The sequence below is a fragment of the Danio rerio genome, chromosome 19 (assembly GCF_052040795.2).
Source record: "Danio rerio strain M-AB ecotype USA chromosome 19, GRCz13ab, whole genome shotgun sequence".
NCBI classification, from domain to species: domain Eukaryota; kingdom Metazoa; phylum Chordata; class Actinopteri; order Cypriniformes; family Danionidae; genus Danio; species Danio rerio.
In genome coordinates this window covers 35,935,040-35,950,100 of record NC_141039.2, presented here as the reverse complement: position 1 = coordinate 35,950,100, position 15,061 = coordinate 35,935,040, and the positions used below count along the sequence as shown (strand labels likewise).

General features: G+C 41.1%; 1 protein-coding gene and 1 long non-coding RNA gene across 4 annotated transcripts in view; one reads left to right on the top strand and one right to left on the bottom strand.

Moving 5' to 3' along the window:
* lrrc69 (leucine rich repeat containing 69) overlaps positions 1-741 on the top strand; it is a 28,154-nt gene extending 27,413 nt beyond the window's left edge. For both annotated transcript variants that reach the window (XM_087295872.1, XM_087295877.1), the window contains one exon: positions 41-741. The gene's annotated coding sequence lies outside the window, so the exon portion shown is untranslated. The remainder of the gene's footprint in view (positions 1-40) is intronic.
* Positions 742-5,626: 4,885 nt separating this feature from the next.
* On the bottom strand, positions 5,627-12,742 carry LOC141379144 (uncharacterized). Of its 2 annotated transcripts, XR_015517016.1 has the most exons (4): positions 11,909-12,742; positions 10,360-10,462; positions 9,606-9,730; positions 5,627-8,960 (listed from the first exon to the last, which is right to left on the bottom strand). It is a non-coding gene; the product is annotated as an uncharacterized LOC141379144 (long non-coding RNA). The 2 variants fall into 2 exon arrangements; XR_015517015.1 differs by lacking the exon at positions 10,360-10,462 and having other exon boundaries at positions 11,909-12,738.
* Positions 12,743-15,061: the final 2,319 nt, after the last annotated feature.

Here is a 15,061-nt window from a genome sequence, read left to right as displayed (position 1 = left end):
AACCTTAAAATTATCATCATAATTTTTTCTGCTTATCTAGGGACGGGTCGCAAGGGCAGCAGTCTTAGGAGAGAACCCCAGACACTTCCTCCAACTCCACCAGGGGAACATAGTCCCTCCAGCATGTCCTGGGTCTTCCCCGAGGCCTCCTCCCAGTGGGACATGCCTGAAACACCTCCCTAGGTGGGCGTCCAGAAGGCACCCGAAACAGATGCCTGAGCCGCATCAGCTGACTTCCCTCGATGTGAAGGAGCAGCGGCTCTACTCAGAGTTCCTCCCGGGTGACAGAGCTCCTCGCCCTATCTATTTGGGCCGCTTGTATCTGAGATCTTGTCTTTTTATTCATGACCTATGTCATGGTTGACCGGTAAACCGGTAAATCGAGAGCTTTGCTTTCAACTTAGCTCCTTCTTCACCACAACGGACCAATACATCGACCGCATTACGTTCCATTCTTCCCTCACTCGTGGACAAGATACTTGAACTCCTCCACCTGAGGTAAGGACTTTCCTCCAACCTGGAGATGGCAAACCATCTGATGTAACCACCAAATTTTTGATGTAACAAAAATTAAACACACTCATACTAAAACTGTAAATTTCAAAGCGGTTATGTGTATTTAGTAAAATTTGGATTTCGAATAAGTATCTAGATGAGAATGTATGTGTCTTTATATTGTAGGACAAAATGTAAAAATTTAGCCAAGTTTCATAAACCACAAGCATTAAAAATCTCTATTACAAAACAGCATTAGAAATTCCAAAGACTGGCATCATTCCTACACCCCTCTGTAACCCACCAATGAGCTCCAGCGACTCTAAGATTGTTTCAGTGACTTCTGCACCTGAACCACTCACATTTCCATTTAAAAAATCTAAAATTCCAGTAGATTTAGTCCCTGAGAGATTTGAACTCATCCATCTATGCGTGTGAAGGTGAAGATGAAAGAGCGGTGGCATGCGAGACGGGATCTGTCTCACGAGGGGTTAGAGGTGTCATCTCTGCCACTGGATTGATCAAGATGAGTGTGAATAGGGCGACACTCTGCCAATCTTGACAAGTCTTGCTCATCTGCTCTCGATGATCCTGCAGCTGGAATTAATTCTTTTTCCTTTTCTTTTTTTTTTTTGAGAGGGCCCAGAGCTCAGATGCATATTTCAGTGCAATTTCAAATCATCTGAGAGGTCTTGGGTGGGATTCCCATGTGAAGATAAGGTGCCTTTTAAGTCTCAACACTATAAAAAATTTAATTTACCGAAAAATCAATTCCACATTTAGAGGCATCGTCGGTCCATACAGATTCCCATTCCAATAGGGGCCACTTTTATCAAGTCTCATCAAAGTGTGACCGAGGGAGGCAGTTTATTTGCTTCCCCGACACTCTGTAGGAATCTGAGCGCTGACGCTTGTCAGCATGAAATATGATTTGGGAGGGTGATAAGCAGTCTTTGGGAGCTTGCTAATTTTATAGGGGTCATGTGCAGAATTCCGAAACCCTTATTAGAGAGACTGGTTGACACTAAGTGAACGGCAGCCAGCAAATTATTACTTAAATTCACAATCATGCACACAACATACAACTGACATGATTCAATCTTTGATATACTCACTGCAAAGTTTTGATTATAAATAATATTGGAGACTACAGGCATTTCCATTCAATCCAAATTTGAATGTCTGTGGTTGCCAACAAAAAAAATTCACAACATCTTTTTAATTTAAATAGCAAAAATCAAGAAGTCACTCGAGTTTTTTGTTGATGTTGTTGTTTTGTTACAAGCTGATCACACAAACAATAAAAAATACTAAATTAAAGGTGCACTAAGGGAATTTTCCCAAACAATATTGATAATTGAAAGCACCAAAGAAAAAAAAAAAACCCATGTCTTCACTATCATAACTAGAACACACTGAACATGTCTGTGCTTCTAAAAACGTAAGACACAACTCATCAGAATGGTTTGAAAAATAGCTCAGCAAAAAGTCGGATAGTTTCCGGACATAACCATTGAGGGTTCTTTTCACAGCTATAGATCGATTGTTTTGTCCGAAACTGAATAAAATCGTTTCAATGTTGCTTATTGTTCCTGGTGCGGTTCACATGGCGTTTTCACATGGCAAAGTTTCTAAATGGAACAAAACAGTTAAAACAAATCATGTGGGAGTAAACTCTCCTCACATTGGTCAGAATTTGGTTTATTTTCTGGGATTCTGCTCAGCTGTCATACATGGTTATTTTAATTTTATGATGAGAAACAAGACATAAGAAAAAAGGTGCGCTTTCATTTTAAAGGGTGACACCCACAGACAGTCATCAACAAATATAAATCAGAGGTAAGAATTTCTCATACTGTACATAGCCTCATTTCAGTTGTCAAGGGTTGTAAAATACATAACGATTCTATATCAGAAGTAGAATTAACCAAAAAGGTAATGATATTATGAATATTTTTTAATAGTTCAGTTTAGACAGCATGCTTTCACTTTCGTGTTCAACATAAACACGTTTTTACCAGTAGGAATAATAACTCTACTCATCATTCTCTCTTCTTATAGCCCACTCACCAAAACTGGACAAAAAATATTAGAAAATTCCCTGGTCTGATGAGTCTCGATTTCTGCATCATTACATTCGGATGATGGGGTCAGAATTTGCCATCAATAACATGAAAGCATGGATCCATCATGCCTTGTATAAACGGTTCAGGTTGGTAGTGGTGGTGTAATGGTGTGGGGGATATACTCTTGGCACACTTTGGGCTCAGAACCAATTGAGCATCGTGTCAACGCCACAGCCTACCTAAGTATTGTTGCTGACCATTAATTCATTCATTTTCTTTTCGGCTTAGTCACTTTATTAATCAGGGGTCGCCACAGCGGAATGAACCGCCAACTTATCCAGCATCTATTTTATGCAGCGGATGCCCTTCCAGCTGCAACCCATCACTGGGAAACACCCATACAATCTTATTCTCACACACACACACAATGGACAATTTAGCTTACCTAATTCGCATCATGAATGTGCAGCCGACAAATCTGCAGCAACTGCGTGACGCTATCATGTTATTATGGACCAAAATCTCTGAGGAATATTTCCAGTACCTTGTTTAATCTATGGCATGATGGATTAGGGCAGTTCTGAATGCAAAAGCCGGTCCAACCCGGTACTAGTAAGGTGTACCCAACAAAGTGGCTGGTGAGTGTATATGCCAATTACATGACCAAAATGCCCTGTGATATAGCCTGCTTTGTTAGTTCGTTGAATCGTATTAATTTCTCACTACAACCCAATCGCTCTAGGGTTTGTTTTAATCCAGCCAAGACCACCTCATTCAGGCGATCTTGGGTCAATTGTTTTGTCGCAGATGACCCAAGCTAAGTGGGCAAATGCACCAATGTTCTGAAACAAACGTCTAGGTGTGAAAGCAACCTGAGTGCCTGTAAACAGAAACTTGCAACAGATCCCTACCTCCAGAGTTCTCCTGATTGGTCTTCTGCTTTAGAACTGACAGTGATGAGCAGCATTGCATGTTAAAGTTGAAGTTCTTAAAAGTTCAATCTAAAAGACATTGCACTGACATGTCCATCAAGTGTGTGCTTGCATACAAACAATAGAAAAGTAGAGCAATGGAAAGGAAAACACGTTCTGTGTGAGCCGCCCCTTACTGCTGATTGGCTGCAAGTGAGACTTAGGTTGAAGTTATGGTCCAATCATTTTTTAAACATCCCTTAGTGCACAAAACAGTTGAAAACTGTGACATTCAGTCATTTTCCTTCAGCTACAGTAAGTCCCTTATTTATCAGGGGTCGCCACAGCGGAATGAACCACCAACTATTCTGGCTTATGCTTTATTCAACTCAATTCAATTCATGATTATTTATATAGCATTTTACAATGTAGATTGTGTCAAAGCCGCGTAATGTAGAAGTTCTAGTAAAGTCCAGATTTCAGAGTTGAGTTTCACGCAGTGGATGCCCTTGCAGCCGTAAGCCAGTACTGGGATATGAAAACTGTTACAAACCCCTCACATTTTAGAGAGACTGATGCATGATTGCTGCATTCTGCACTGACACCCAAACTGCGTTTACCTGCTCCGCTGATTTGTTTTTGTGTATTTTTGATGCCTTCTCTCCATTCCGAATCCATGAAGCACCTGCTGGGTGCTCGTGCTCCCTCACCCCTCCCTCTGTGGCCTGCAAGAGATGGATGGCTCATCTCTCTCGCGGGTCCACGTCCAGGTGTGGAACAGCTGGGGAAGACCGTGGTGGGGGGACGGCAGAGATCAGGATGGGGGAAAAGCGCAGCAGGAGCTATAAATTGCGCAGGAACTCTGGGTACTTAACACCGGCGTGTCTCTCTAGCTCTATTAATCACACGCAGGAGCTCAGGTGTGTCCTGTCACTCCTCTGGCCGTCAGCTGCACTTATTCACCTCCAATCCGTCTCTTGCTTTTTCTTTTGCTCTATATTTCTCGTCCTTCCACTCCTCGTGCCGTTACTCGGGGCGTTCAGGAGGGAGAAGGATGGGGGTTGGGAGGCCAGACGGAGCCCTGCTGATTTATGACCTCTCTCGGGTTGTTTATTTGCTGGAATGAAAGGCACATCACCGGCTTCGCCACACTGAATTTCTCACATCCTCCATATTCGAAGTGATCAGTGCAGTCGTGACTGCGAGAGGAAAGTTGAGTAAGGGTGTAATGAGGATATAAGACCACTCGCTTCTCTTTTGGATTGAAGTGTACTCCTGTGATTGACTCGCTCGAAAATTCAACCCAACAGTGTTTTTCACGTAAGAGTGGAGTAAGCAGAATGTTATCCTGCTTGATGTCGCAAACTGGTATTTCTTCTCATATTTGAATTAAAATTTCATAAACAGAATAATTTGACGTTCAGTTTTTAAAAATAAATTAAAAGTTTTCATCTGCAGGAAAAAAATGTAAAAAAAAGTCTTCAAATTACAAAAATATTAATAGTGTTGAACTTGAATTTCTGCTGCAATTCGATTAGATTGACCATTTCTTGTCATAACGAATAGCTACCGTGTGTTTGACAAACACAGCAGTGGTGCTTTCTTGCTCAATAAATAAGTATGGTTTATGGTTGGTTGAGTGAATGAAATCAGGACCCTATCATACTGCACTATACTGCATGAAATAGACTGCACCTTTGACATTGAAGTAAAATCTGGTCTAAAGTCCAGTGCAGAGCACGTTAATTATGTCTATATGCAGGTCCAAACACTTACACATTGCTTAATACAGACAAGATGTACAGCAAATATCTTTACATATGAAAAAAAAAGGATTAAAATGTTACAGAAATTATTATTGAGTACATAGATATAAAAAACACTACCTCCATGCCTCATCTCGGGGCTTTATTCTGTTTATTCAATTTACATTTGTATAATGTTATTATTAGTATTTGCAGTATTATTTATTATAAATTTATATTTATTATTTATATAGTTTAGATTTGTCCACATGTTGGGTTTTGGAGACTTCTGAATAACTATTGAGGGCATAAGAATAGGACGTGTGTTTGGATATTGACCACACTTCATTATTATTGTTCATTTATTAGTTTGCTGAAAATTACAACTGAATTTAAAAATAGTTTTGAAACAAATCTTTGCGCTTAATAAACAAAATTAAATATGTAGGCTAATGGCTGTCTTTAGTGGAGTGTGTACAACACGGTTTCCTTATTCAGGAAAGTAAAGGAGCAAAGTGAAGAGTAAAAGTAAAGAGGCCAAATGAAGGGGCTCATTCTTTATTCTTGCACCGCAACTGGTTTGTTTAACTGTTTTCTTGCAAGTGAAGAATTAAATATTTCCACTTACAAAGTCCACCATGTAAACACCAAATGCGTCATGACGTGACTCAGAATTGACTTTTAAAGTGAATGAAAGATGAGTCTTGTTTAATGCACATTATGCTCAAAACACACCCATGACTCATTTATAGAATAAGCACAACTCTGTTAGACCATGCGCCGGGGCATTGCCATCCTTAAAATGGCAAAAGAATATTCTGAAATGCCCTTAATGCGTTTGCGCCATGCGCTTTAGACTTTGCACCTAGATCGTTAAAATAATGCCCTCAATGATTCATACATAGAGACTCATTTAATACCTCGGATGAATCATATATAATTGAGCAAATGATTTGGGGTATATTTAAACGATGATATTGTACTAAAACAGATGTTCATCATTCCTTTGTGTTTTCAAACTGATCTGAAAACGACTAAAACATGCTGTGCTATCCCAGGCCAGTAGTTGGCGATGTCACTCTGTAAACATTACACACCTGTGAACATATAATCCTGTTGTATAATGTTGCACCTGTCAAAAATGAGCACATGCTTAAAGAAAGAAGAAAAATATTTGAGCCCCGGCCGGGTCAGTTGGCATTTCTGTGTGGAGTTTGCATGTTCTCCCCGTGTTAGCGTGGGTTTCCTCCGGGTCCTCTAGTGCAGGGGTTCCCTAACTTTTTTATTCCTGGACCCACCTAGGAAAGTAGACTCACCATAATATTTTAATATGGATAAATGGGTAAAAAAAGTAAAAATAAATAAATAAAATGATGTATATGGTGTGTGGCTTTTTGAATTTTGCGATTAGATGTGCACAAAATGAGGCTTGAAGTGCTTTTTGTGGGATGCTGGCTGTAACTGTGATCATTTTTTGTTGTCGAAGATACTCTTCTTTTTTAAGAAGAGTATATGATCAACCTTTGTTGACATATTCAGAATGTTTTGTTGTCAGGTTTCGTTTAAGCTGTAAGGGTTTTATGCTAGCACTTGCAAGCTTTTCCAAGCATAAAATACAATGCAGGACATCCTCACCCTCTAGATCTCTGCCAGCAGCAAAACTAAGATCAAGGTAGGACTGATTCTATTTTCTGTGTGGGCTCTTTTTAGATTTGGTTTGATCTGAAGACATATCAGAAGTCTGTGACGCCTTTAGTTTTAAAAACTTTTTACTAAACACTTCGCGGCTGTGGTCATGAGTGCTGCATGCTACTGACGTAGACACGTGACAGTTCAAAACAAATGAATCTGACTCAGTCATTCAATGAATGCTGATTCAGACTGTATCAGCTCGTGTTTTAACCTAAATGATTTATTTGAAAAACAGAATCATCTCTAAAGAGTTGTTCGCTCATTATCGTACTGGTTTTGATTCACCGCAATGTAAATATAGCTGCAGCTAAGTGACGTTGCGCGACACACCTTTGTTCACTGTGCGACCCACTAGTGTTTCGTGACCTACAGTTTGAAAACTCCTGCTCTAGTGCATTGAACAAGCTAAATTGGCCGTAGTGTATGTGTGTGAATGCAAGAGTGTATGGTTGTTCCCAGTACTTAGTTATGGCCGGAAGGGCATCCACTGTGTAAAACATATGCTGGATAAGTTGGCAGTTCATTCCACTGTGGAGACCCCTGATAAATAAATGGATTGAATGCATTGAAAGGAAAGTTTCTGTCACTCATTCCACTAACTGATTGTGAAGGCCTGTTCATTCATTCATTTTCTTTTGGGCTGAGTCCCTTTGTTAATCAGGGGTCGCCAACTTATCCAGCATATGTTTTACACAGCGGATACCCTTCCAGCTGCAAGCCAACACTGGGAAACACCCATACACACTTTTGAATTCACACACACTACTACCAAATTAGCTTTTCAATTCACCTGCACATCTTTAAACTGTGGGGGAAACCGGAGCACCCAGAGGAAACCCACGGCAACACGATGAGAACATGCAAACTCCACACAGAAATGCTAACTGACCCAGCTGGGGATCGAACCAGCGACTTACTGCACCACTGTGGAGCCCTGTTCTAAAATAAGGACGTTTAATATTTTGTGAAAATCATATAAAAAATTTAAATATTACTGAAAAGGAATGTTTAAGATAAGGGATGTTTAAGATATCACCATAATATTTGATTCTAAAAAGGGAAGATTCGTACTGCATGTTGCGTAGCACCTGACCCAGCTGCTCCTCTGTATCGCCTCTTGCTGGCAAACTGAAAGTCGCATTTATCAACATAATAAGCACTTGGAAAAACACAGTGTACGGCATCTCTGTTTACTCTGAAACTTGCCCGCTGAGATCTCTTTAGCAGTATTTCTCAAAACAGTTTACAAAACAGATTACGAAAATGCATCAGCTGGCTGCAATAATCCGTCGATGGCAGCCTGGATGGCGTTGGTGTGATATCTCACACGAGAAGTCCTTTCTGGAAGACTATATTAGCATGATGATGGATAGCACACAATCCCACTCCATGAATTCAGACGCTTCTGCTGCCAAAATCATGCTGGGTTGATGGAAAATTCCCGGAACTATGACGATCCGACGGACCCAGAATTGATTAAAACATTACTACCAAGGCCCTGACCGTGCGATTTTCCATTTTACATTGCATCAAGGTCATAAGATGAGCCACGCGCCTGTTTCACAGCTGCAGCAGGTTCAAGCCAAGGCAACTGACAGTAAGCAGAGCACATCCAGTGAGGTCTAAAAGTTGTGGGTTCCATATGCCTCCTAAAGTTTTATTGTGCACTAGGCTGGCTCTCGTAAACACAAAGTTTGTATTTAAGTCAGCAAGTGCTGCCCTGTGTGTTTAGAGCAAGCTGTTCCTGTGAAGAGGGGGGCTCGGGAGCCATGAAAAGCATCAATCATGCTTTAAACACACAGTGGGTAGCAGTCGGCCTGGTCCTCACTCTGCTCTCATTAGCCATCAGTCATCTCAGCTGGGTAAGACCCACAGCTCTGGGCTTCTGGCGCTGTGCACGTCGGCATTTTTCTGGGGTTCAGTTTCAGGGGGCCTGCAGGTGATTCTCTTGTGCTGTCTCTATATATGTACAGTAACTGCAGAGGTGTTTCCAGTTCTGACCGGTCCTTATTAATGCACAGTAGCTTCTCAACCCCCTTTAGATTTTTCTCCTAGAAAGTATTAGATGTCTAATTAAAATACTTTATTGAGCTCATTATCTTGTTACTCTGTTAGAAAGGGAAACATCTTGAATGGTATGAGAGTTGAGAGCTGAAGACTGGAGTTGAGATACTGATCTAAGTTAGTGTTTAAATGCAAAATTCCCTAGTAGTATGCTTGAGCCAAGGGGTCAACCCTTTAGACCAGGGGTATCCAAACTCGGTCCTGGAGGGCCAGTGTCCTGGAGATTTTAGCTCCAACTTGCCTTAACACACCTGCAAGGATGTTTCTAGAAAGCCTAGTAAGAGCTTGATTAGCTAGTTCAGGTGAGTCTGATTTGGGTTGGAACTAAACTTTGCAGGACACCGGCCCTCCAGGACAGAGTTTGTGCACCCCTGCTTTAGACTAGAAGTGAGGAAATTCGGTCCTGGAGATCCACTGCAGATCCAGCCTTGATAAAAACTCACTTCAGTTGTAGCTACTAACCAATAGACCTTGACAACATAGGCTCATTCTGAAAACTTAGCCCTAAATACGTTTCTGAAAATCATGAATTATGTAAACGGCTATGTATAGCGGCATTTCATCTTTAAAACCAGCGCTACAGGGCGTTATGACGTCGTTTTTTTTTTTGGTCTTACCAGCTGACCGCTTACCTCCGTATGGACAGCTTTGCTGCTGTACGTCGGTGGATTTGAGATGCAGAGAGGAGTTGACTGCAACAACGAGGTTCGAGTCCAGTGAAGAATGATTCCAGACAGCAGGTAAGACAAAACAACAGCTGAAAAATAAAATAAGCAAGTAAATAACCGGGTAAGAATGTGGTCAAATAAGAAAGCGAGGAAAAGGGTAGAGTGAAGATATCGGTCGGTAAGAACAGCAGAGAAATTTAAGATTGGAAAAAGCATACACAGTTACCTCTAGTGGATTTTCGAAAACAAAAACTGCATAAAATGTGGGATGTATTTTGCTGTCTCCAGAAATGTATATAGCGGTACGTAATCACAATGAGCCTGGATTATACCTTGATTAGGGTTTGTGTTGAACTGTATAGGACTCAAGCTCCCCAAGACCAATATTGTCCAACAAATTCAGTTTTGAATGGTTCTCATGATTCCATGTGTAAACCAACTCCCCGATTCCATCACCTGACACACTCACTGAGATTTTCAGGAAAGTGCATCTCTAGAGTTCTCAGAGAATGGTCAGAAAAAGAGAAACTATCCAGTGAGTGGTGATTTTTAGGGTGTCAAGTTAATGTCAGAGGTCAAAATTAGTTTGAAAGGTTAAATAACCACCTGTTAAAAGTGAGCTCTGAAGGAGAGCTGAACTGAATGTTCAGAATAGCTAACCTTGAAGCAGATGAGCTACAACAGCAGCAGAGGTGCACAGTGTTGCCACTCCTGTAACTTCAAACTGAGGATACAATTCACACGGGCTTCCCAAAGTTGGACAACAGAAGATGAGAAAAGATTGCCTAGTCTTGATTTCTGCTGACATTCAGGGTTAGAATCTGGTACAAACAAAATACAAGCATAAAAGGGGGTTTGGGGTTAAGGTGGTTGGTAGCTTGCTAGGCAACCATCAACCGTTTTCTTAGAGGATGACAAGCTGACAAAACATTGCTGTCACTCTGATACAAGTTGTATTTATGGAGAAAATTACAAAGCACTGCTGTGTTTGGGTGTCTACCGAAATGAGTATATTCCATACAAGATGAAGCTGATCGGTCTGTTCTTGTCACATGACTAGCGGAGAGCTCCTGCAATTCATTCAACTGCATGCGTCTAGGAGTGCGTCACATCGCTTGTACGTGCAAGCCGCACACCACAATTGGAAATAACAAACTTGCGTGAACTCTTAAAAAGACATAATATGCGAACAGCCACTAAAAGGCCACCGTCACTTGCGATCTCCAGCAGTTGATCATCTTCTTGCACTGACATGGTGGATTCACCTGATTTGTTGACAAATGTGTTGCAGATCTATTCCTTGGCAGTTCAGGGCATTTTTCCCCTAGCAAAAAAACTTTATAGATGCCCATTTCTTGCTGATTTTGCTGCTTGTGTGTTAAATTTGGCCGCTCAAGTGACCGAGATGTAAGTAGGAGAATGCGGCAATTTTTCAAAATAAAAGATTTTTTAAAATAAAAGATCTTTTAGACAATAATAAAACGGAAATAATTAATGATTTCTTGTGTGGCCTGGCGCTGATTGATTTACGGACCGGTACCGGTCCATGGCTCGGTGGTTGAGGACCACAGGGTTAGGGAATATGTTATTGGCATACTTTACCATACCTTTATTCATACCTATTCTATCCCTAAACCCAACCATAACTGTACATTTTACCTATAATCAGAAGGGAATAATAGTTGGAGAACAATCATGTAGAAGTGCATAAACCTAGCTGTAAGCCTAAACGGTAAACGTATCTCTTAATTCTGATTGGCTGTTTGGAATGTTGTTCCAGAATCAACATAGATGTTAATCCAGAAACACGTCCTACTTGGTGAAATTAGATGGGTGTTAGGCCCCTAGTTCCAATTGAGCATTGTTTAAATGGCACAGTGTACCAGAGTAGTTCTACTAATTGCAACTCCATCCCTTCATTACCACAGTGTGCTCATATTAGGCTGCAAGTGTCAGGTGATTCTGATTTTAGATCCACCTTTGGAAATAAAATACTCTTTTTAGTCTGCACTGACTTGTACACATACCTTCAGTAGGCAAGATTTATTACCTACACCCTAGGTTTAAACAATTTTGAAACCACAGTTTATAAGTCCACCAAGAACTATAATGGATTACACATTTTCTCAGTGTAGCAGATTTTAAGACAGTGTGAGAAAGAGCAGCGTTGTTTTATTTTTCACTGGATAAATATAGGCTTGAGCTCTTCGGCCCCTGGAGATAAACGGCAGATATCTTTCTCTTCTCTTTTTTCTATCTTTCCTCACCCTGTTCATCAGCAGGGTGCCGCGGAACCATTAGCTGACATTTAAGCAGTGCTTTTGTCACTGCCATGCAGCCTCTCTCTCCTCTTCTCTCTCTCCATCGCAGCCCACATCCTCAGTCTAGGAAGACGGTAGCTCGGCTACATGCATCATTCAGGCCTGGGTGGAGATGCAGCACTCCACTTCCTTAATAATGTCATTTTGCTTGAATGGTATTAACAGATTATCCCAGCCTGGGGCAGTAAGGCATGTGCTGGGGAAAGATAACCTTGTGTTCTGTAATTTAATCAAAAATGTTTCCTCCATAGAATCACTTTGCCACCTCCATAAGAGCCCTAATATGCTCTCGTACCCCCTAGTTGTATTCCTCTGTGGTTGCGGAGCCAGAAAAAAAAACTATTACAACAGAGTTTTGCTAAGATTCCTCAACGAGGTGTTTCGAATCACTCGGCGCTTCATCTGTGGACATGGGACTATAAACAGGCTTAGATGAAATCAGATTTAAATCCTCAAATTTAGCTCGGCTGCATATCAAAGAGACACTCTCGCTCAACTCTCAAAGGCAGAGCGTTATTTTCTCCTCCGTCACTGTAGGCCTACAGTAATATTCCTCGCCGCATATCGGCTTAAAAAAAAAGCATGGTGAAATTCTGCGACACAGTTTGATTTAGAGGCAAAAAATGTAAACCATTTAAAGGCGAACTCTTTATGGAGTTTAATCCTGCGTTCCATCCCTGGAAGCCGAATTTATATCCCGCATTAGCTATCGTCTCGTCAGAGTATTGCTCTTCTCCTCGCGCGAGCGTTTTTCGGGGGCAGACGACAGCGCTATCACTCACAAGCACATGAACACACGGGCATTATGGGCTTATCTCATCTGGCACAGCCCAGGCTAGGCCGCCGCTCGGTCCTCCGGGCTACTTTACTAATAACCTTTTTTCTTATCAGGCACTCTGCACCTCTGCCTGTGATCAAAGACCCAATTAATGGAGCAGGGAAAGGTGAGGCATTCAAATAATAGAGACAGCTGTTTTTCTCTGTTTGAGGGAATCCATTTGTATTGTTATCGGCGGGGAGCAGTTCTCCAGACCTCACTTAATTGAGGGTCTGTCAATTCTTGCCGCTTGATAAAAAAAAACGGGAGTTGAATCGCTAAAGGTGGTAAGTGGCAGGAATATCACAGTGTTTCAACTCATCCTCAGCTTTATGATCTCTTAAATGGTAATAAAAGCAGATAAGGGGTTCACAAAAGTGTAGACCTCCTGGTAGAGATCCTCTGAAGGCTTTGTCAGGGCTGAGCGATCGCCGAATGCCAGGGTTCGTTTTGGCTTGGCGTGGGGGGCGGACGCATTTGTAAAGCCTTTCGGCCAGGACGAAGGTAATTGCTGTACTAAATGTGTTGCCTTGTCAGTGTTGCTGTCACATTTCAGGACAAAGTGGGCTGAATATTGGACGTATTAACATTTCAACATTAGGTAAAATGTAAAATGGGGGACATGGGAATTAAGTGACACTTTAAATACAGACCTTCCACGCTAATAGCTTCCCTTCAGAGAGCATTTACTCTTCAATACTCAAGGCCACTTACGCTGGGTGTAGAAGGCCTTTCAATGGCCTATGAAAGCGTAATTTCACTTCAAGCTTTTCTCGATTCATGTATACATACATACTGAAGCACAATTTACTCAGCCTTTAACAGAACCTCTCTTACTTCCAGTAGTTTTAAAAACAATTATGGCATGCAAGTAATTACGATTAGTATGTCGTAATTATGATTTACCAAAGCATGGTTTTTATGTGGCGGAAATGGGTTTGCATATGGAGGCAGCTCTTTTTCTGTTTTATTTAGCTGTCTATAATCTGTACTACAGTACAGTGTTTCCCAACCCCGTTCCTAGAGGCACACCAACAGTACATATTTTGGATGTCTCTCATATGCAACCCATTCTTTTCAGGTTTTGGAGTCTCTCCTAATGCTCTGATGAGCTGATTCAGATGTGTTTGATTAAGGAGAGTGATTAAGAAAATGTGTAGTGCTGGTGTATTTCTAGGAACAGGGTTGGGAATCACTGCTATGGTATATACAGATGAGCCAAAACATGACTAGTCACAGGTAAGGTAAATATTGCTGACTTTGTTCCATCATTCATTTTCTTTTCGGCTTAGTCCCTTTATTAATCAGGGGTCACCACAAAGGAATGAACTGCGAACCCATCACTGGGAAACTACAGCCAATTTAGCTAATTCAATTGACCTCTAGCACATGTCTTTGGACTATAAAGGAAAAGGGAGCATCCCACAAAAACAAGAAGAGAACATTCAAACTCCACACAGAAATGCCAAGTGACCCAGCTAGGGCTCAAATCAGCAACTTCTTGCTGTAAGACGATCGTGTTACCTATTGCGCCACCGTGACGCCGATATTGTTGACCTTTTCTTGGTACATCAATTAGTAAGCAGGCAATCAGTCCTTGAATATAAAGTGTAGAATGTTTTTCATTTAATCAGTAAATTAAACATTCACCATTGTCCTAATAGTATTGAACAACCCCCATTCATGCTCCCCATACAATTCATTTACTTCAAATGTTTGTAGTTTGTATTCTTATATAGATTTTTTTAAATGAATCACTTTGGTAAAGCTTAACTTATAGTAAATTTTTGACACGTACGCTAGTCAAACATAGCCAGACACAGGCGTTACATGAGGGCCAAACTGCCCCAAATATGTGGATACTATTCTGATGATATTTGCATCACAATATCTGTACACTACCTGACTAAAGTCTTGTCGTCTTCCCAGCTTTAAGAGCAACATATTATAACTTGACTTCTAGTTGATCATTTAGAAAAGTAGCGGTAGATTTTTCTGATGAATCATCTGTTGAACTGCATCCCAATCATCACAAATACTGCAGAAGACCTATTAGAACTCGCATGGACCCAAGATTCTCACAGTAATCATTCAAGTTTGGTGAAGGAAATATCATGGTTCGGGGTTACATTCAGTATGAGGGTGTGAAAGAGATCTCCAGAGAGTATGGCAACATCAACAGTCTGAGGTATCAAGACATTTGTGCTGCCCATTTCATTACAAACCACATGAGAGGGCAAAGTCTTCAGCAGGATAGCGCTCCTTCTCATACTTCAGCCTCC